The 21,114-nt window shown below is 37.7% G+C and overlaps 1 protein-coding gene and 1 long non-coding RNA gene across 4 annotated transcripts in view; one reads left to right on the forward strand and one right to left on the reverse strand.

Annotated features, from left to right (window-relative positions):
- The window catches only part of DPYD (dihydropyrimidine dehydrogenase), a 798,341-nt gene that overhangs the window by 290,423 nt on the left and 486,804 nt on the right, over window positions 1-21,114 (reverse strand). The window lies entirely within an intron of this gene.
- LOC144318521 (uncharacterized) overlaps window positions 1-21,114 on the forward strand; it is a 40,552-nt gene that overhangs the window by 16,677 nt on the left and 2,761 nt on the right. Inside the window, exons 3-4 of the long non-coding RNA XR_013384501.1 lie at window positions 228-331; window positions 16,175-16,366. This is a non-coding gene — a long non-coding RNA (uncharacterized LOC144318521). The remainder of the gene's footprint in view (window positions 1-227; window positions 332-16,174; window positions 16,367-21,114) is intronic.

Consider the following 21,114-nt stretch of genomic DNA (forward strand, 5'->3'; position numbering starts at 1 on the left):
TAGGATTAATGTAAACCCTCTGAGATATCCTTAACCTGGAGGTGTCACCAAATGCCTCCTGAGTTCATCTCCAGCCTAAAGGATTTCTTATTGACTCATATTTTCATACCATTGGTTCTCAATCCTTACTCCAAAATATAGCCACACCAATATTAATCAATAATGTTTAATTTTCTAAGCAGTGTATGGAAGGATCTTGACAACTTACTATCTCTCCTGCTTGCTAGCTCTTTCACTACTGACAAGAAATACTCCTCAAACTCTACAAGAGAGGTCAGATGATATAGCAAAAGGACTATGGGTCTCCACACTTAGTAGCTGTGGACTGTCGGTGAGTTTCATTTTATAATCTCTTGAGTAAATTATCAATGTCTGTGATCCTCAGTCTCCTTATCTGTAACATAGGATTAATCATGCTCCCTTAGTGAACAGTTATTTTTTAAAGGATTTCTATTTATTAATATGTAAAGAAACAGATTGCTGTCTCTATCTCTATTGCTATGTCTGATCTTATCTCCATCTCTACTTCTATATCTGTATCTCTAAGAAATAAACATAATGCACTCAACAAGTATTAGCTAGGTCCTCTGCCTTTGCAATTCTCTAAAATTAGCATATATTTCTTACATATAAATACTGAATGAAATATATAAATTTCAATTTCAACAAATAACATATTACAACACATGCCTTTAAACAGTACAACTGTGTTGGAAGAATGGTTGAGGGAAGTATAAGAAATACATTTCTTTTAAATAAAGCTATCTATAGTAAGCAGAAATTCTTTAAATAGATATATTCTGTTGCCTGGTTCATCTGATTTTGATTTTATTTTACTATGTTGTTTTTCCTTCAGTTTTTTTCATTATTGAAATACAAATATGCTTCTTATTAAAAAATACCTAGAACATCAAATCCCATGCAATAAGAGTGTTAACCATTGTAAACCCTGTCATGTCTCTGAGAAGCAGAGGAATTATCTTGTTATCAATTTAATAATGGAACATTGAAGTAAATGATGCCATCCACTGACACCAGTAACACTGTCTCTCTGGGGAAATTCCTGTCTGTGAGAACTGTCAATCTAGATGGATACGGACATATTAAACATACTCCCTTCAATCCATAAATCTACCCTTTCTGGGATGCCTTAATAAAAAGATTCCCTATTTTGATAAAGACAAGCTATGCAGGATATCTTGACATTACTATCTATAATCTCTATTTAAAAATTTTTTTTTGGAAGAGGTTAGTAAATAATTTAACATTTTCTTCTCCTTCCTTTTTTAGCATAACCCATATGTAAATATGTTTCTGCGGTTTTAGATGAATAAAGTAATAATAATTACACAGAGATGTAGGAAGTAGATAAAAGGTATTGTTTCAGCTATTTGCTCTGGCAAGCTTTTCACAGAACACAGTTTACCTTTATTAGTTTGCATTGAAATTGCCTCTAGTTCTAATTCAGATGGTTGTTAAGACAAATACTTATGTTAAAAATATCACACATTTTCCCATGAGAAAATATGACAAGAAAAGTAAAAGTTATAAATATATTAATTAAATATATAGTAGTAGAAAAGAATGAAAATATTCTCAGTATAAAAATACATTGTAACAACAAACCAAAAGCCAGAAATCAGTTCATTTGCATTATGAAATTACCAAGATGTTTTGGTATCTGAGATTGTTGGAGCAGATTAAACTGCATAAGTGGACACACGTTTTAGTTCAAGACAAGAAGCAATGACATCCTCAACTCTTTCCTAAGGACTGAAAAAGGAAGAGTAGATATTGATAAAAGGAAAAAAAAAAGTGGAAGTAGGAATCCTAGAAAAGGCTCTTGAAACGCCAACTAATTTTGGACTCTTACTCCCCACAGGCACCAGAAATTCTATTTACCCAAAACCAAACCCATCATCTGCCTCCCCAGATCTTTTTCCTGCTGCATTCTATCTTCACTGAATGAGGTCATACAGTTGCTGGAAAAGAACTGAGAATCATTCAACAGGATTTTGCTACCCTTGCTATTTGAATAGTCACCATCTCTGGAAATTCTAATTCCTACACCACTCTAAAACTCATCACCTCTTCTGTGTCCACTACCTTTGTTCAAGCTGTTCTTATTTATCACCTGCACCAGATTCTACTATACCCCTGGTATAAGCAGCTATTTAATATATATAAATATAATGGCTTTAACCCTCACAACATTTTTATAAGATAGGCATCAACCTTCCCATTTTTAAAGGTTTTTAAAAAGTTAAAAATAACCTTTATTATAGGTTCGAGAATTGAAAGAAAGCCTAGAAAAATGCAGAATGAAGAATAAAAATCTATCTCCAACTCTTATCATTTGACTCTAGACCCTTTTCACAAATGTGAACCACTACTAATGTAGTTTATCTATATAAAAAATACATTTTTGTAGAAAACAGACCACAGTATGCACAACTGTTCTGCAACTTAATTCCAAAATTTATCTTGACTATTCAATAAATCAGCCTCTGTGGATATGTTCTTCCCAGTTTTTTTTTTTTTTTTTAAGATTTTATTTATTCGAGAGAGAGAGAGAGAGAGAAGCAGAAACATAGGCAGAGGGAGAAGCAGGCTCCATGCAGGGAGCCCAATGTGGTACCCGATCCTGGGACTCCAGGACCACACCCCGGGCCAAAGGCAGGCATTAAACTGCTGAGCCACCCAGGGATCCCCTTTTCCCAGTTTTTTAAAACCACTAAACAATATCACAATAAACATTTTTTTACACATATGTTAGAGTAAATTCTTAATCAGATATTTGTATCAAAAGACACATGCATTCAAAATTGTATTGCTATGGTCAAATTATTGTGTAGAAAGGGTACAGATAATCTCACTAACAGTGGATGAAAATGGCTCTTTTCCTATATTCTATCATATTAATCAGAGTCCTGGCAAGAAGCAGATGGTACACTCAATTTGGGTAATTTGAGTAAAGATTAATGAAGGGGCTATTTGCAAAGGTAGGCTTGTGTAGGAAAACCACAAAAGACAGTGCAGGATATGAGAGGAGCCAATAGGGAGCCTTTACAACCCCAAGACATAAAGGATGATGGAGAGTGCCACCACACAGAGCCTGTGACTTCAGTAACAGGTATGGTGATCCCGCAGGGAAAGGTACCCTTCTGCCTTAATGTCTCTGGTCTCCCCTGACTGAGCCCAGTTGAAAGCAGGAGAACAAGGTAACCTGTTATTGCAGATCAGCCTTCTAGATAAAGACACTGTGGAAAAGAGGGGAGTAGATCTGAGCAGCAAATTGAAAATGTCAACTATACTTTACAATTTTCTTAGTTGGAAATTAAAAAGTCTTTGTAAAAAAAGAGTCTGTGTATAATGCTAAAGCATGTAGATATTTTTATTCTGTCATCTTGGTTTCTGAACTATTTTATCCTCCTTTGCTAACTGGTTTTGTTGTCTCCACTCTTGCTCTGCTTCCATCAAGTTGCTACACAGCCACTCAGAGATCTCTCCAAAATGCAAGGGAAATTCTTATCATTTCTCTGTATAAAATCTCTCAGTAGCTCTTCAGGTTTCCACGCTAAAGTTGAAATTCCTGGGCAAGAATAAATGACCTTCACAATTGGGCCCCTGTGGTCTTGGGTCTCCAACTATCATGCGTGCTACGCATGCCTGCTACCCCAGTTTGCCTATTTGCATTCAGCATTCAAGGGGTACTAAGTCATTCAGTTACCAGTTATAAAACATTTTCTCACACTTGTATGTGACTGCATTACTATGCTAGCAGTGCCAGCTCCTCCTTTGCACACATGCAAACCTTTCAGTCATTCTTCAAGATATCACTCAAGAGTCCTCTCCCCTGGAAGGCTTTTCCTAACCAACTCTCCTCTTGGCAGAGTTAGGCACTTGGTACTCTCAGTCTCTAGGTGACATTGTGTGTTCTCACCTGAACATCGTTTTTTGAACTTGTTTACTTGCTTATCTTCCTCTTTAGGTTGTGAACAACTTGGGTTTGTTGCTTTTTCCCATTATTCACTTTCTCTTTGATATCCAGCACAGACTCTGATGTCTGACGGCCTAGTTGTGAGTCTTGAAGCCTTCATTAATTTGTTGTATGTACCTGTCGAAGTCTATTAATTTCTCCACCTTTTTAAAGCTATAAGTGGATATAATCACAGTGCCTTCCTAGGATTATTGTGAGAGTTAGAAGTTTTTAACTTTGCCAAGCTCTTAGCACTATGTCTAGCATAGAAGCTCTCGGTAAATGTTGTCATTAATTTTGTTAGCTCAAGAATGTTTATGTATCATCTCAAGCCACCAAGGATCCTATTTCCAAGAGATTCAGAGTGACTATTTGCATGAAAACCTACTAGATTTCCCTGGAGATATGTGAAAAGGTTTGGGGCTTGACACTAAAACTCTAGAGGACATCAAGTTTAAGATTTCTAAGCAAAGAAAAACAAGTGACTGCCCAAATCTCTGGGTAACCAAGAAACAGGAGAGTAGTTACTGTCATTGTCCAGTTCTTGTTCATTGCATCATCCATAACACATAAGAGTGCCAAGCATATAACAAGTGGTAATAAATATTCATTGGAAGAATATATATGCCTTAGTTTGGAATACAAACTGCTTAACAGTATTGACCACTTGTGGCCTGAGGTGACATACAAGCCCTTCTTCTCAGTGCCAGGGGAAAGAACTCTAACACCTCATAGGAAAGGAAACACACCATTCAAAGAGCATGGTGACAATCTGATGGTCTGAAAACCATGACCTCTGGTGGGAGGTTCTCCTTCAGCTTTGAGGACCTCATGGCAGGAGCAATAGAAAGAATGCTTCTAAGAGAAGAGGCAGGAAGAATTTCTATATGAGCTGAGGTTCTGAAATAGTAAGAATGAAATAGTAAGACATGTGAAGTACTAGCCTCTGAGGACAGGAGCAAGGAGATACAGAACAGGAGAAAAAGGGATTGGAATTCTGGATTAATACTGAGTGCTGCTTCTTAGTTCAAATACTCCTGAAATTGTGATTCATTTCTACTCCTTGTTTTTACTTTGGGAAAAGCAAGAGATGTAGAATTATCATCACCATTAATTGCAAGTGATATTAAAAATAAACTTTTAAAAAGCAAAAGCCTATATTTTACATTATTATATTAATAAAGGTACCAATATTTGGATATGGAACTGTTTGTGGAGTTAGAAAATGCACATTTCAAACAAATAATATATTCATTAGGAAGAAGTGTACAATTAAAGTGAAGCATCCATCAGTGAAGCATCTGACTCTTGTTCTCAACTCAGGTCATGATCTCAGGGTGGTGAGATCGAGCCCCATGTCAGTTTCTGCGCTGAGCATGGAGCCTGCTTGGGATTCTCTCTGTCCTTCTCTCTGCCCCTCCCTGCTCATGCTCTAAGTAAATAAATAAAATATAAATCTTTTCTTTAAAAAAATTTTTTGATCTAGGTCTGAGATTTCTCATTTCCAATTCCATGGTGTTATTGGGTCAGTGGCATTTCCCTAAGATCCTGCAGGTCAGAATAGAGACCTGGAACACACGACAGGGTGGTGGGCTCTGGTGCTTTATTCACTGAACATCTACTATGTGCTGGGAACAGTGCTAAATCCTAGGTATACAATAGGGAAGACAACAGATGTGATATTAGCATACATACCTCAAGATTATGGTCTGGTGGGGACTAGAAACATTCAAAGAATATAACAAAATGGTGTCAGACTACAAACTGTTATCAATGCTGCAAACAGGTTGCTATGCTAAACAAGCATATAAACAAACTAATTAATTAATTAATTAATGGCTACTTAAAATTGATCATCCTTTCAGGTAATATCTCCTCAAAGAAGCGACCTGCAAATGGGAATCTGACAGAGGGTTGGAATTTGTTGGGTCATTAACGGCCAACTTCAAGTAACAGGAATATCACGTATCAAGGCCCAGATGAAGTGAGAAACAGTCATGTTGAAATACATAAAAGAAGACTAGTTTTGCTGGATGGTAGTAACTGAGGAGGGAATGAGATGAGATGCTGTCAGGGGAGCAGATAGCAGTCACAGTAAAGTGTTGATCCTAGCAAGAGAAACCATATTGAGATGATTTTACTGGGCATGACTAAAAAACTCTCTTAACTCTCCTATGCTGGCTTATGTCCATCTTCTTCAACTCAAGGATGGAGTTAAACAGAACTGAATTCTTGATTTTATTCAAGTATGTAGGTAACCAGATATCTATCCTGTAAGCTCATTTTCTGTCTGGTTCGTGTCTGGCCAAGTGGGAGGAGGGGTATGATTATGGCTAAGCGGAGTAGGTGGATGGAAAGCGGCAACTTCTTTTGTTCCTTTCCTTTCAGACCTGATATTATCCTAAAGAAGAGAGTACAAAATGACATTGCATCCCTCCTGCTGGGGAGAGTGCAGAATTGGTCATGGGCAATTGTGAGCACCGAGCTGACATAGTACCCTGGTGACCTGAACGAGTTAATGCATTGTCCAGAAGGTCTAATTTACAACCAGGAAGAATCTGGAGCATTGAGAGGCAGATTGAATAGGTCCATTTTTACCCATTGTGATTTCAGTGACAGGTCCGGTTTGCTCTAGTCTAAACTGACTCACCAAATCATGCATTCAGACAATTAAATCACTGACCCTTTGACATTTTGTAGAATCTTTGCAATGTAACACAGCACTGTCACTTCAGGTTCCAGCTTTATATGCCCTTTACTTTCCAGTTCTCTTCTCTTTTTAGGCATTTTGCACTAAAAATCTTTTTTTGACACTCATTTTTAAATAAGATATTAATACTGTTTCTTATCTTTCTATTATTAGCCTGTGAATGTAATACTTAGCTCATAAGCTTGCTATAAAAACAGATATACAACCAGAAATACAGCTAATCCTTTTGATTCTAAGATTTGTACCTCTTTCATACACCAACACTAAATCATATGTTTGTCTTTTTGTGTAGAACTTTCTTAGTGTATAATACACTTATTATAATACATTTATTTTTACCTACTGGTTTTGAAACACAACTCCAATAAAATATATAGCTAAAAACAATGGAAAAAATGCTTCTAGGGCAATTCATAAAACTAACTAAAATCTTATCTGGAAAAAAACTTGGCACTCTTTCAAAGGACAAGTGGAAAAGTAGTCCCCATAATAATAGGTGTTTAATGGTTACATGGGGGAGCTCCAGAACTTCTGTGAGGATGATTCATGGAGAAATGGCTATGATACTGCTGGATGGACATGGGACAGAAATGTGTCTACACGAATAGAGATAACAACTGAGAGTGGTAGTTAGAATACTGTTGGCAAAGAAAATATAAACAAGCTACAGATAAGAAAGAGAAACACAGATTAGAAACCAGAGCTGCTAGACTTTGAGAGAAGGATCCTTTGGCCTCACTAGTTAAACTGCATCATCAGAACCACAGTACAGAGAAAATAGAAATTGGTTATAGTACTACACATCTTTTAGTATTTGTTACACAAATATTTACAGTGAAATTCTCTATGACACTCATTACAGAGTTTTGGCTCATAATTCTGACAGGATCCTTCTGCCACCTTCATAAGATCAATTCTAAAAAGCCTTCTCCCCCTTCTCCAGACACCAATATTAGCATATGGTCTAGTGGGCCTATGTTCTAGATTCTTATGCCCACAGTGAACTAAATCCAAATGCTGTTTCATTGAAGTAAATTTTTCTTAAGTGTTTTCTACAATATGCAAACCTAAACAATTAAGAGTTCCAGACTGGCCACTGGAGCTTCCCATACGATCTTTATTCTAATGTGTTCCAAATGCACAGGCTAACCAATCAGCACAGCCTTTAGCACAGGCTAAAAAAATCAGTTTTTCAGATTTGAAGTGTTTTTGTATTTAAGAATATATAAGACTATGACAATAGAATAACATTTATTAAATATATATTAGATAAAGAGTCTGCCTTGGAAATTTAGGGCATGTGATAACTATGCTTATGGTAGTATATTATAAAAAATTGAAAAAATGTTTTGGAGAATGTATTCATTAATTTAAAATCCCCAGACAATAAATATGTGTTCATTTGGCATACATAATTAATTTTGTTTTATTAAGTATAGATTAAAATTAGCATGATAACTACATGTTACTAAAATACTTCAACTTAAGAAAAACAAATGTAAAATATCTAGTCTCCTCCTTACAACAATACAATACAATAGATTATTAAGCTGATCTCTTTATTAAACTGATGATTTGCCTATTTAGAACCTTTAGGTAAAACACAATTGGGCAAATCAAGAGATTTCAGTGTAACATGAGAATTCTATAAAGCAACAATTATCAAAGTAGACAGCAGAATTATTGTTATTGTCTTATTAATTAAATATTAGTCAGGAATATTTTATTGCTAAAACTATACAGATATCAGAAGAAAAGAAAAAATTAGAGATTTCTACTCTCTTTTTATGACCACAACTTTTTGAAGACTGTAATCTCCTATAACGATCCAGCTCTTTGTTACTCCAGAGGAAAATTTAGAAAATACATTTTATAGAAACAGATGTCTATGATTAGTAAGTTTTCATATATGGTTGTGCTTCTGCATTACAGATAAACTTCAATATAGATAAAAGTATATCTGGCATTTTACAAAACAGACGTCATCTAAGCATGCAATGGCTTTATTCCAATCCTCTCACTCTGATCAAGTCCTTCTTCATAAGATCCTAAAAATGTTCTTACTTGAACCTTTGACAGAATTCTTTTAATTATTCTCTTTTTCACAAGTTTCAAACCTCGCCTGCATTTTAACTGCACAATTTCATACATATTATACATACTGGCTGCAGTTAGCTGAAAAATAAATCTACATCTTCTGAATTATTTACAACTCAAAGAACCTAGTAAAGCAAACATAAAAAATCATAACATATGCTACTTATATGACTGATGCACACAGATGTTTGTTACGCCATTTCCTCTAATTTTCACTATTTTCTTTTTTTTTTCAAAATTAAAAGAATTAATTGAAATTATTGTTTATTGATTATAGGTTTGAAAGAAGAGTTGTAGAACCAGGAGTGGGCTAAGAGTTGGAGAAAACAGAGAGGAATTAAGAGGCAAGAGCTCATGGACATGTCAAAAAGCACATATGGTGGTGGATAGGGGCTTTAGTTCCAGTAATAGGACCTCAGCTTTCAAGATAGTAGAGGTGGAACATTTCCTTAGGAAAACAAGGACAGGAGCTGTCTATAGAAGAAAGGTAGTGAGACGGGATGGCAAAAATAATCAGGGGATAAAAAGTCAAGATATGATAACAAAAACCATAAATGTTGATGTTAGAGTTGCCTACAATGATGGCAGATAAAGATTGAAAGTCATATGAGAAAGTTCTCATAAATTTTTGCAGGTGAGAAGGAAGAAGAGATGGCAATGCAGAGCAAGGAAGAACGTGGCTTAATCTCATGACATATGGCTCAGTGACAAGGCATAGTTAACTACATACCTACAAGTGGAGTGGGAATCCAGAAGAATGCTGGTTACAACTACTGGCTTAAGAATAGATATGTGGTGTGTAGTGGTGGGGAGGGGAAGGGAGAATGGAAAAAAAAGGACTTCGATTTGAGAGAGTTTGAGGAATGCTCCCCTTTTTCAAAGGAAATAGATATTTTATTAAGGTAGATATTGAGAGTCCAGGAAAATATTAAGGTTATCAAGAGATGTCAAAAGGATACAGGTTTCAGAAGGAAAAGTAGTTAAAAGGAAGTTTCTATAGGAAGGAGCAAATTTAAGTCCTATTGGGTGATAACTGATTAGAGGGAATGAACCTGAAGCAATGGTGCAGGACTCTAACGACAATATAAGGAGGGCAAATAAATCAGTGCCTGTCCAGATTCAGGCCATTTAAGACTATTTGGAATTTTGTTTTATACAATGTTCCTGCAAATTATGACATGAGAGATTTCAGATTCAGAATGGGTAGGGGAATTTCAACATTAATGCAGTCATAGAATATGTAAATTAAGTTGATCCTACATTATTTCATATTTAATCTTCAAACATGTTCTTTGGGAAAATTCTTATTAACAACCACTGACTTCGGATACTACGACACAAAAGGAAAGGCACAGAGCCAATGATTTGTTCTGTATTTGCTTGTGGTTTTTTTTGAAATTAATAATCTGTTTGTTGGTATATCCATCTTTCAGATATTTGAAGTGTTGAGAATTAGACAAAAATGACCTTTCTCGCCCCCTCATTATTATCTCAAGATCCAACATAAACCAACTTCTATTTCTGCTTGGTCAAATGACTGACATTTCTGTGTGCCCAAAGATCTATATACCTTCATCACAGACAGGCTATAATACAAAACTCCTGTTTGTCTATTCTAGGAAATTACTAAGAAAACATAACCCCAATCCTTCACTCTACACTAGGTACCAAAATAATTTCACAGCTGATTTAAAACTCTTACCCTCATCTTCATGCCCCAAGTGCAATGTGACCTGTCTAGCCAGGAAACTAACAGAGCATTCTCTCCCTTCCTCTTTCTGCAGTGTGTTCCCCAGCTCCCAGCAGTGGTCTGTTCCCATAGTTAACCTCACAGACAAGATAAAGCTTTCTTGCCCAATGAAGCAAGAAGAAAAAAAATCTCTCTCTGAAAATGTACCTCTGTCTCAAATTTTTTTTCCAGAAATAGATATTAATCCTGCCCCTTTGCCCATTCAGCCAATAGTCAAAGAACCTCAGAATATAAAAATTCTCAGTAATTTTCTATGTTGCTCCCATCAAACCATTTCATTACATATGACTAAAATGAAGTAGGGAACAGAAAATAGTATGTATTCACCTCTGGAATGATCTCATATATTTTCTGAGCAAGAGATCCCACTGGCTTCTCTTATGTGCAATTCAAAGATACCTAAAGAAATGACTAAGTATTTATGGTTCAGTTAAAATGTAAAAGCCTTTTCTTCTACTATTCAATACCTACTGCAAAAATACTACTGCAACGTAAGTTACATGTTCTCAGCTGCAGGGAGAGATCCATTTAATCAAATCATTGTCAGAAATGCAGCATCTTCAGGGCCATGATAAAATCGCCAATCTCTTTGTTTAGGATAGGACTGTGACTTGCCCAAGTTCATAGAGTCGGCAACAGAGTTGTAAAAGACTCTAGTTTTCCCAAATCCTAGTCCAGCATTTATTCATTTATTCCCTATACCTCCATGATTTTCCCCCATCTATCCTTCCCACCCCCCTCAGCCAAACTGCAGGCTTCCTAGTCTATGAACCAGTTGCTTGAAATTATTTTAGAAAGTCAGTTCTTCAAATTCTAAACATGAAAAACAAATAGAAAGACACCCCCCAAAAGTTAATAGTCAACAAATATTTATTTGTGTGATTATAATGTAGCAGGCACTATAGAACAAAATTAATAAAATGGAAGCAGTGGGGTTAAGAAGGAAGTATATTTTGTTCACACAGGGAAGTTTCAGAGTTTGAGCTCATTACTTACAAGTAACAAGGGGATTATGTGCTAATACACAGCTAAGACTGAAAAGTCCAATCGACCAGCCAAGAAACAACAACTAAAAGCAAAACAACAAAAGCTATCTGGGTCTTCAAAAAAATAACTTGATAACAGTTCTTACACAAGTAAATGATTCGTATAATTTGAAAATAAACATGTTGAAAATCTAAGAAGTCCTTAATTTTTTTTCAGTGCGTGTAGGTGTTTTTAAGTTTATTATGTGAGTACCATAAGAAAGGTTTCTTTTCAGAATGTGCATATGGTTATGACAATACTGCTGTATTAATTTGAACTGAGAAAATGGCTAGCTTTTACCAAATAGAATATTGGATAAATAAGGTATTACAATTTTTAAAGCATTTAGAAAATTTTACAAGGATGCAAATGACAACAAAATATGATTTCAGAAAAATTTAAGAGCATAAGTAGTAAAATAACATTCTTAGAAGTGGATGCAAGAGGGATGCCTGGGTGGCTCAGTGGTTGAGTGTCTGCCTTTGGCCCAGGGCATGATCCTAGAGTCGCTGGATCAAGTCCCACATCAGGCTCCCTGCATGAAGCCTGCTTCTCCCTCTGCCTGTGTCTCTGCCTCTGTGTCTCTCATGAATAAATAAATAAAATCTAAAAAAAAAAAAAAAAAAAAAAAAAGAAGTGGATACAAGAGAAATTTGAAGTTTGGTAGAATTAATACAAATTATTATGAAGCTTTTATAATTGTGCAGAGAAATGTTAAATGTTTAGCTCAAATTATTAATCAGTGTAACATGATATACATTTTAGTAAATTTGAGTTAATGAAGACAATAAAATTATATTATGAGTATGACTGGAAAGATGAATATGGTTTATAACTTTTTTTATTTCACATAATTTCATTTTATTTTTTACCTAATCAACTTGTATCCTTCTTAAATTTTTAATAAATTAATACTATATTGGTAAATATCTTTATGTAAGAAATAAAGTGAGCATAAATTTGTCTGCCTTAATCATAAATAGAAAGAAGTATTTATTACAGTTTGTAATTTATTCTTTCTTTTCTTTCCTCTTCCTTTTTTTGCTTATTGATTTTTTGGTCAGAAGGCATGATTAAGTAGGTATTGTCATAGGTGACTGTGCTATCTATCAGAGAGACTAAAAACGTTGGATTTTGATTCCTGGCTTTGCCCCTTTCTAGTGTTTTTATCTTGGGTGAGTTGCTTTTTAGTTTCCAGGATTAGTTTCCATATTTGTAAAGTGAGAAAATAATACCCCCTGTTTAAAATTGTGATGAGCATTAGCGATCAAGTGTGTCTATTACTCAGCATAGCAACTGGAACATGATGGATAGTTATTACTAATGAATTTAGTCATCATTAATTATTATACCCTGACTAATAGATATTTGCAACATATAATTCTAAAAGATGTGCACCTGGGCTTTAATACTATTCTCTTCAATGTATTTTATTTGATGGTGGGAGAGGGAAAAGGGAGGAGAGGAATAACCAAAAACATCTATCTAGAAAAAGAGGCATGGTGTCCTTAATAAATGTGGACAAACTGAATGCTAATTTGCATAACTTTGGGACCAGTATCTTTAACCTTCATTTTTTTCCTTAGTAAACAAACAGATTGAGCCAGATGATGCTTGATAATTAATGATTCAAAGATTCCCCGGCATTCAAGGACTCTATGATTAACAATTCAGTTATGTTTATTGAGAATGCTAAAAAATGGCAACTCCAGTTTTTTCTACTAACATCAGCTTTCCCTCTAAGATTAGAAGGCTGTTCTGGTGATAATTGGGAGTAAATTTTAACATAAATCAGAAAATCACAGCAATTGCGTAGAAGTTCTTTAGTTAGAACTACGAGCATCTGATATTGCCCTTAGAGAATTCCAGCGTGTGATTTGCTGTATTATATGTAATCAGTTACTGGTAGACTTTGATAGATTTGGTCATCTGTTTCCTAGACTCGGCCAACATGGCCTTGGGGACATGGATTTTAAATAAGAATAATAATTTAAACAAAGTATTTTGACAGTTGCCTTAAAAAAAAAAAACCTTTTATGGCAAGTATCCTTTATTTATTTGCTGATTCTTATAGATTGTTGAAAATTTTAAGAAATGTACATTTCCACATGAAATTTAATAAACATTATAATGTATATGAAAGAGAAGCAGTTGAACTGGACTGGGCATGCATGGAGCATGGTCATAGGAACACCAGGGAACAGAGACCTATATGCAAAGAATGACAAGACACAGTGATGTATGCATTGAAGAACTATAATTATCCTTCCCCACATCTGGTTACTCTTATCAAAATTCTAGTTTACATCTATCTATATGCCTTTTTAGATTTGTAAAAACTGCCTATATATGAATCAACCTTTTTCAGAAGGTAGAAAAAGTGGAGCCCAAGGGTGCAAGAGAAAAAAGAGAAATAATACATAGTAGAAAAGGCTTAGGAATTTTTGCCAGATAATCTTGGAAAAGACTATAAAATGGGGCCTTAGAATTAGAATAGACCCCTAGAAAAATTCATAAAAACAAAAAAGAAAAACTAATTGAGCTCCTACTATGCACTAGCTACTATTTGAGGGGGTTGAGATTCAGGAATAAAAGAGAAAAAATTTAAAAGATATCTACCCTGGTGAAAATTATAAGTTTCATGAGAAAGGAGAAAGAGTAAGTTTCTAGAGAAGGAATAAGTTTCGTGAGAAAGGAGACCCTGTCTTTTTCATTCAATACTCTGTTCTAAAATAGTGTCTGATACTTACTACATATTGAAAAAAAATTGGTAGAATAAAATTAAAAAAAATAAAGAGATACTTTCAATAGTAAAGAGTATTACTGGGTTTTGGGATAAGGGACAGCCTTCCACATGGGGATCATAGAAGGCCACTGTAAGATGGTACCATTTGAATTAATAATTTATGTCCAAATCTCTTGTATTTCTTTATAAGATTGAATTTCATCAATACTAGAGCATTTGATGTTGTCCCACAGATTTCAAACACTGTGACATGTTCTTTGATTTTTCAGTTTGGGTAACTTCTCTTATTCTTTCTATTCCTTGATTCTTCCCTCTGCCATATCCAGGCTCCCATAAGCCTATCCCATTAATTTTTCATTTCTAACACAGTATTCTTCATTTATTTCCATATGGATCTTTTTAATACTTTACGACTCTGATAAAATTCTGTATCTTTTCATGAATGCTTTTCACTGGAATTTTTTTCACATTTATCATGGTAGTTTAAAGTCTCAATCTGATAATTCCAACCCTATCTATGAATAGAACTGCAAGAAAATTTTCTTGACTCTGGGCCACATTGTTTCTTTTTCATGTCTTATAATTTTTTATTGTATGCCAGATAGTTTGTACAAAAGAACAGTAGAGGTGTGCCCTGGTGGCTTAGTCAGTTAAGTGTCTGACTCTTGATTTCGGTTCAGGATATCATCTCAGGGTTGCGAGATGGAGATTCACTCCATCTCCAGGCTGGGCATGGAGTCTGCTTAAGATCTCTCTCTTCCTCTCCCTGTACCCTACCCACCCTAAAAAAAAGAACAGTAGAAACTTACATAAATAATAATTACCCCCAGAAAAGGGTGCACTTCTTCTATTATCAGGTTGCTAATGTAGGAGACTAAGTTGATGAAATCTTTTGTTGAGTCTGGGCTTTGTTGTGGTTTTACTTAGATTCAGCTTTCCATTGGCTTCAAATGTTTTGATGGCTGAATCAGAACTTTTCTTTTCAGTAGGTCTTGGGAACTGAGCCCCAGAGAGACTCCAGAGTCTCTTTATCACAATTAGGCCAGCCACCAACTTTCCAAACCATGGGATATCTTTTGCTCCTTACACACCCGCTGCCAGCTTTTGGTGTTGCTAAGGAGTTCTCTTTGCTCTGCAGTCCCACACTGGCTTTCTGTGCTTCAGATTATCTTTCTTCTGAGCTTCCCTTCCTCAAAACTTCAAAAGAGCCATGCAGCACAACTGGTAAAGGCCTAGAATGCCTTGCTGCCCAAGCCTTCAGCAGGGCTCTGCCCCGTAATTGGAGAAGATTGTGTTTACCTCAGAGAGGCTTTCAGTTTGGATGCCTTAGCCCCACATATGGGAGGCTACTCAATGAAGTAACATGGGTAAGAGCTGCTTGCTAAAGACTGACAAAGTCTGTGTCTGGGATCCTTATATTTTCGCACACCAGACCACTCCAAACACATCCATTAAATGTTTTTTAAAACTTCACTGGTTTCTCTTTGATGACTTCCTTTCCCTCCCATCATTTCAGCAGGGAGCAAAGCAGTCATGTGTTTCTTCTCTCCAAAAGAGAGCTTATCACTTTCTGGAATTTAGTTCATTTAGGTTAACTTGCATTTTCAGATCTTTGCTAGTTGATTTTTTAAATTTTTTTTTAAAGATTTTATTTATTTGAGAGAGAGTACAAGCAAGGGGGAGGGGAGAAAGGACAAGCAGACTCTCCACTGAGCACAGAGCCTGACCAGGGGCTCGATCCCAGGACCCTGAGATCATGACCTGAGCTGAAGGCAGACACTTAACCCACTGAGCCACTGAAGTGGCCCTCAGCTAGTTTTTGAAAAGTCAGATTTTGCAGTTTATCTGACTTGTTCTCCTTGTTAGGGTGGCAGTGGTGATTTCTCTGGTTTTCTACGTCTGAAGGTGAAGCAGAAGTCCTGCCTCAATTTCAAAGTCACAATCTAACCACACTGCCATCTATCTTGGCTGTTTGAGTTGGGAAGTTCTTAGAAGGCGGTAACCAAAGACAACGGCAACAACTCTACAAGACACGACACAAAACCCTGCGTTTAAATAGTACGTATGAAAGTATATGAAATGTGAAGTATTTGAGATGTAATTACAGTCTAGGTAACCATAACAATTATTGTTATGCACTGCTATAGGTCATTGTTTGTGTTGATTTCTACACTCTTTCCAACAATTCATTAAAAAAATGATCACAGGAGGAGCAAGATGGCGAAAGAGTAGGGTCTCCAAATCACCTGTCTCCACCAAACTACCTAGAAAACCTTCAAATTATCCTGAAAATCTATGAATTCGGCCTGAGATTTAAAGAGAGACCAGCTGGAATGCTACAGTGAGAAGAGTTCGTGCTTCTATCAAGGTAGGAAGACGGGGAAAAAGAAATAAAGAAACAAAGGCCTCCAAGGGGGAGGGGCCCCGCGAGGAGCCGGGCTGAGGCCGGGGCGAGTGTCCCCAGGACAGGAGAGCCCCCGTCCCGGAGGAGCAGGAGCTGCACCGACCTTCCCGGGCGGAAAGGGGCTCGCAGGGAGTTGGAGCAGGACCCAGGAGGGAGGGGATGCCCTCGGGCTCCCGGGGACAGTAACAGCAACTGCGCCCCAGGAGAGTGCGCCGAGCTCCCTAAGGGCTGCAGCGCGCACGGCGGGACCCGGCGGGACCCGGAGCAGCTGAAGGGGCTCGGGCGGCGGCTCCGCGGAGGGGGCTGCGGGGCGGGAGCAGCTCGGAGGGGCTCGGGCAGAGGAAGAGGCTCCGTGCGGAGGGGGCTGCGCGGTTCCAGGAGCAGCTCTGGGGGGCTCGGGCGGCGGCTCCGCGGAGGGGGCTGCGCGGCCCGGGAGCGCGAATCCACCAGCGCAGGCTCCGGAGCACAGGGCGCCGGGACACAGCCCAGGATCCGGCCTCCCCCGGGACAGGCAGAGGCCGGGAGGGCCCAGGACAGCGAGGACGCTCCTGCCCCAGCTGAGCAGATCAGCGGCCCCGCCCCGGAGCCTCCAGGCCCTGCGGACGGAGTTCCTGCCGGAGCTGAATCCAGGGCTCCAGAGCTGCCCCGCCACTGGGGCTGTTCCTCCTGCGGCCTCACGGGGTAAACAACCCCCACCGAGCCCTGCACCAGGCAGGGGCACAGCAGCTCCCCCAACTGCTAACACCTGAAAATCAGCACAACAGGCCCCTCCCCCAGAACACCAGCTAGACTGACAACTTCCAGGAGAAGCCAAGGGACTTAAAGTACACAGAATCAGAAGATACTCCCCGGTGGTTCTTTTTTTGTTTGTTTTTGTTTTTGTTTTTGTTTTTATTTTGTTTTGCTTTTTGATTTGTTTCCTTCCCCCACCCCCTTTTTTTCTCCTTTCTTTTTCTTTCTCTTTTTCTTCTTTTTTTTTTTTTTTCGTTTTTTTTTTCTTTTTCTTCCCTTTTTTTTTCTCTTTCTCTTTTCTTTCCTTCTTTCTCTCCTCTCTTTTTCTCTTTTTCCCAATACAACTTCCTTTTGGCCACTCTGCACTGAGCAAAATGACTAGAAGGAAAACCTCACCTCAAAAGAAAGAATCAGAAACAGTCCTCTCTCCCACAGAGTTACAAAATCTGGATTACAATTCAATGTCAGAAAGCCAATTCAGAAGCACTATTATACAGCTACTGGTGGCTCTAGAAAAAAGTATAAAGGACTCAAGAGACTTCATGACTGCAGAATTTAGAGCTAGTCAGGCAGAAATTAAAAATCAATTGAATGAGATGCAATCCAAACTAGAAGTCCTAACGACGAGGGTTAACGAGGTGGAAGAACGAGTGAGTGACCTAGAAGACAAGTTGATAGTAAAGAGGGAAACTGAGGAAAAAAGAGACAAACAATTAAAAGACCATGAAGATAGATTAAGGGAAATAAACGACAGCCTGAGGAAGAAAAACCTACGTTTAATTGGGGTTCCCGAGGGCGCCGAAAGGGACAGAGGGCCAGAATATGTATTTGAACAAATTCTAGCTGAAAACTTTCCTAATCTGGGAAGGGAAACAGGCATTCAGATCCAGGAAATAGAGAGATCCCCCCCTAAAATCAATAAAAACCGTTCAACACCTCGACATTTAATTGTGAAGCTTGCAAATTCCAAAGATAAGGAGAAGATCCTTAAAGCAGCAAGAGACAAGAAATCCCTGACTTTTATGGGGAGGAGTATTAGGGTAACAGCAGACCTCTCCACAGAGACCTGGCAGGCCAGAAAGGGCTGGCAGGATATATTCAGGGTCCTAAGTGAGAAGAACATGCAACCAAGAATACTTTATCCAGCAAGGCTCTCATTCAAAATGGAAGGAGAGATAAAGAGCTTCCAAGACAGGCAGCAACTAAAAGAATATGTGACCTCCAAACCAGCTCTGCAAGAAATTTTAAGGGGGCCTCTTAAAATTCCCCTTTAAGAAGAAGTTCAGTGGAACAGTCCACAAAAACAAAGACTGAATAGATATCATGATGACACTAAACTCATATCTCTCAATAGTAACTCTGAATGTGAACGGGCTTAATGACCCCATCAAAAGGCGCAGGGTTTCAGACTGGATAAAAAAGCAGGACCCATCTATTTGCTGTCTACAAGAGACTCATTTTAGACAGAAGGACACCTACAGCCTGAAAATAAAAGGTTGGAGAACCATTTACCATTCGAATGGTCCTCAAAAGAAAGCAGGGGTAGCCATCCTTATATCAGATAAACTAAAATTTACCCCAAAGACTGTAGTGAGAGATGAAGAGGGACACTATATCATACTTAAAGGATCTATTCAACAAGAGGACTTAACAATCCTCAATATATATGCTCCGAATGTGGGAGCTGCCAAATATATAAATCAATTATTAACCAAAGTGAAGAAATACTTAGATAATAATACACTTATACTTGGTGACTTCAATCTAGCTCTTTCTATACTCGATAGGTCTTCTAAGCAAAACATCTCCAAAGAAACGAGAGCTTTAAATGATACACTGGACCAGATGGATTTCACAGATATCTACAGAACTTTACATCCAAACTCAACCGAATACACATTCTTCTCAAGCGCACATGGAACTTTCTCCAGAATAGACCACATATTGGGTCACAAATCGGGTCTGAACCGATACCAAAAGATTGGGATTGTCCCCTGCATATTCTCGGACCATAATGCCTTGAAATTAGAACTAAATCACAACAAGAAGTTTGGAAGGACCTCAAACACATGGAGGTTAAGGACCATCCTGCTAAAAGATAAAAGGGTCAACCAGGAAATTAAGGAAGAATTAAAAAGATTCATGGAAACTAATGAGAATGAAGATACAACCGTTCAAAATCTTTGGGATGCAGCAAAAGCAGTCCTAAGGGGGAAATACATCGCAATACAAGCATCCATTCAAAAACTGGAAAGAACTCAAATACAAAAGCTAACCTTACACATAAAGGAGCTAGAGAAAAAACAGCAAATAGATCCTACACCCAAGAGAAGAAGGGAGCTAATAAAGATTCGAGCAGAACTCAACGAAATCGAGACCAGAAGAACTGTGGAACAGATCAACAGAACCAGGAGTTGGTTCTTTGAAAGAATTAATAAGATAGATAAACCATTAGCCAGCCTTATTAAAAAGAAGAGAGAGAAGACTCAAATTAATAAAATCATGAATGAGAAAGGAGAGATCACTACCAACACCAAGGAAATACAAACGATTTTAAAAACCTATTATGAACAGCTATACGCCAATAAATTAGGCAATCTAGAAGAAATGGACGCATTCCTGGAAAGCCACAAACTACCAAAACTGGAACAGGAAGAAATAGAAAACCTGAACAGGCCAATAACCAGGGAGGAAATTGAAGCAGTCATCAAAAACCTCCCAAGACACAAGAGTCCAGGGCCAGATGGCTTCCCAGGAGAATTTTATCAAACGTTTAAAGAAGAAATCATACCTATTCTCCTAAAGCTGTTTGGAAAGATAGAAAGAGATGGAGTACTTCCAAATTCGTTCTATGAAGCCAGCATCACCTTAATTCCAAAGCCAGACAAAGACCCCGCCAAAAAGGAGAATTACAGACCAATATCCCTGATGAACATGGATGCAAAAATTCTCAACAAGATACTGGCCAATAGGATCCAACAGTACATTAAGAAAATTATTCACCATGACCAAGTAGGATTTATCCCTGGGACACAAGGCTGGTTCAACACCCGTAAAACAATCAATGTGATTCATCATATCAGCAAGAGAAAAACCAAGAACCATATGATCCTCTCATTGGATGCAGAGAAAGCATTTGACAAAATACAGCATCCATTCCTGATCAAAACTCTTCAGAGTGTAGGGATAGAGGGAACATTCCTCGACATCTTAAAAGCCATCTATGAAAAGCCCACAGCAAATATCATTCTCAATGGGGAAGCACTGGGAGCCTTTCCCCTAAGATCAGGAACAAGACAGGGATGTCCACTCTCACCACTACTGTTCAACATAGTACTGGAAGTCCTAGCCTCAGCAATCAGACAACAAAAAGACATTAAAGGCATTCAAATTGGCAAAGAAGAAGTCAAACTCTCCCTCTTCGCCGATGACATGATACTCTACATAGAAAACCCAAAAGTCTCCACCCCAAGATTGCTAGAACTCATACAGCAATTCGGTAGCGTGGCAGGATACAAAATCAATGCCCAGAAGTCAGTGGCATTTCTATACACTAACAATGAGACTGAAGAAAGAGAAATTAAGGAGTCAATCCCATTTACAATTGCACCCAAAAGCATAAGATACCTAGGAATAAACCTCACCAAAGATGTAAAGGATCTATACCCTC

Source organism: Canis aureus, chromosome 8 (assembly GCF_053574225.1).
Source record: "Canis aureus isolate CA01 chromosome 8, VMU_Caureus_v.1.0, whole genome shotgun sequence".
NCBI classification, from domain to species: Eukaryota; Metazoa; Chordata; class Mammalia; order Carnivora; family Canidae; genus Canis; species Canis aureus.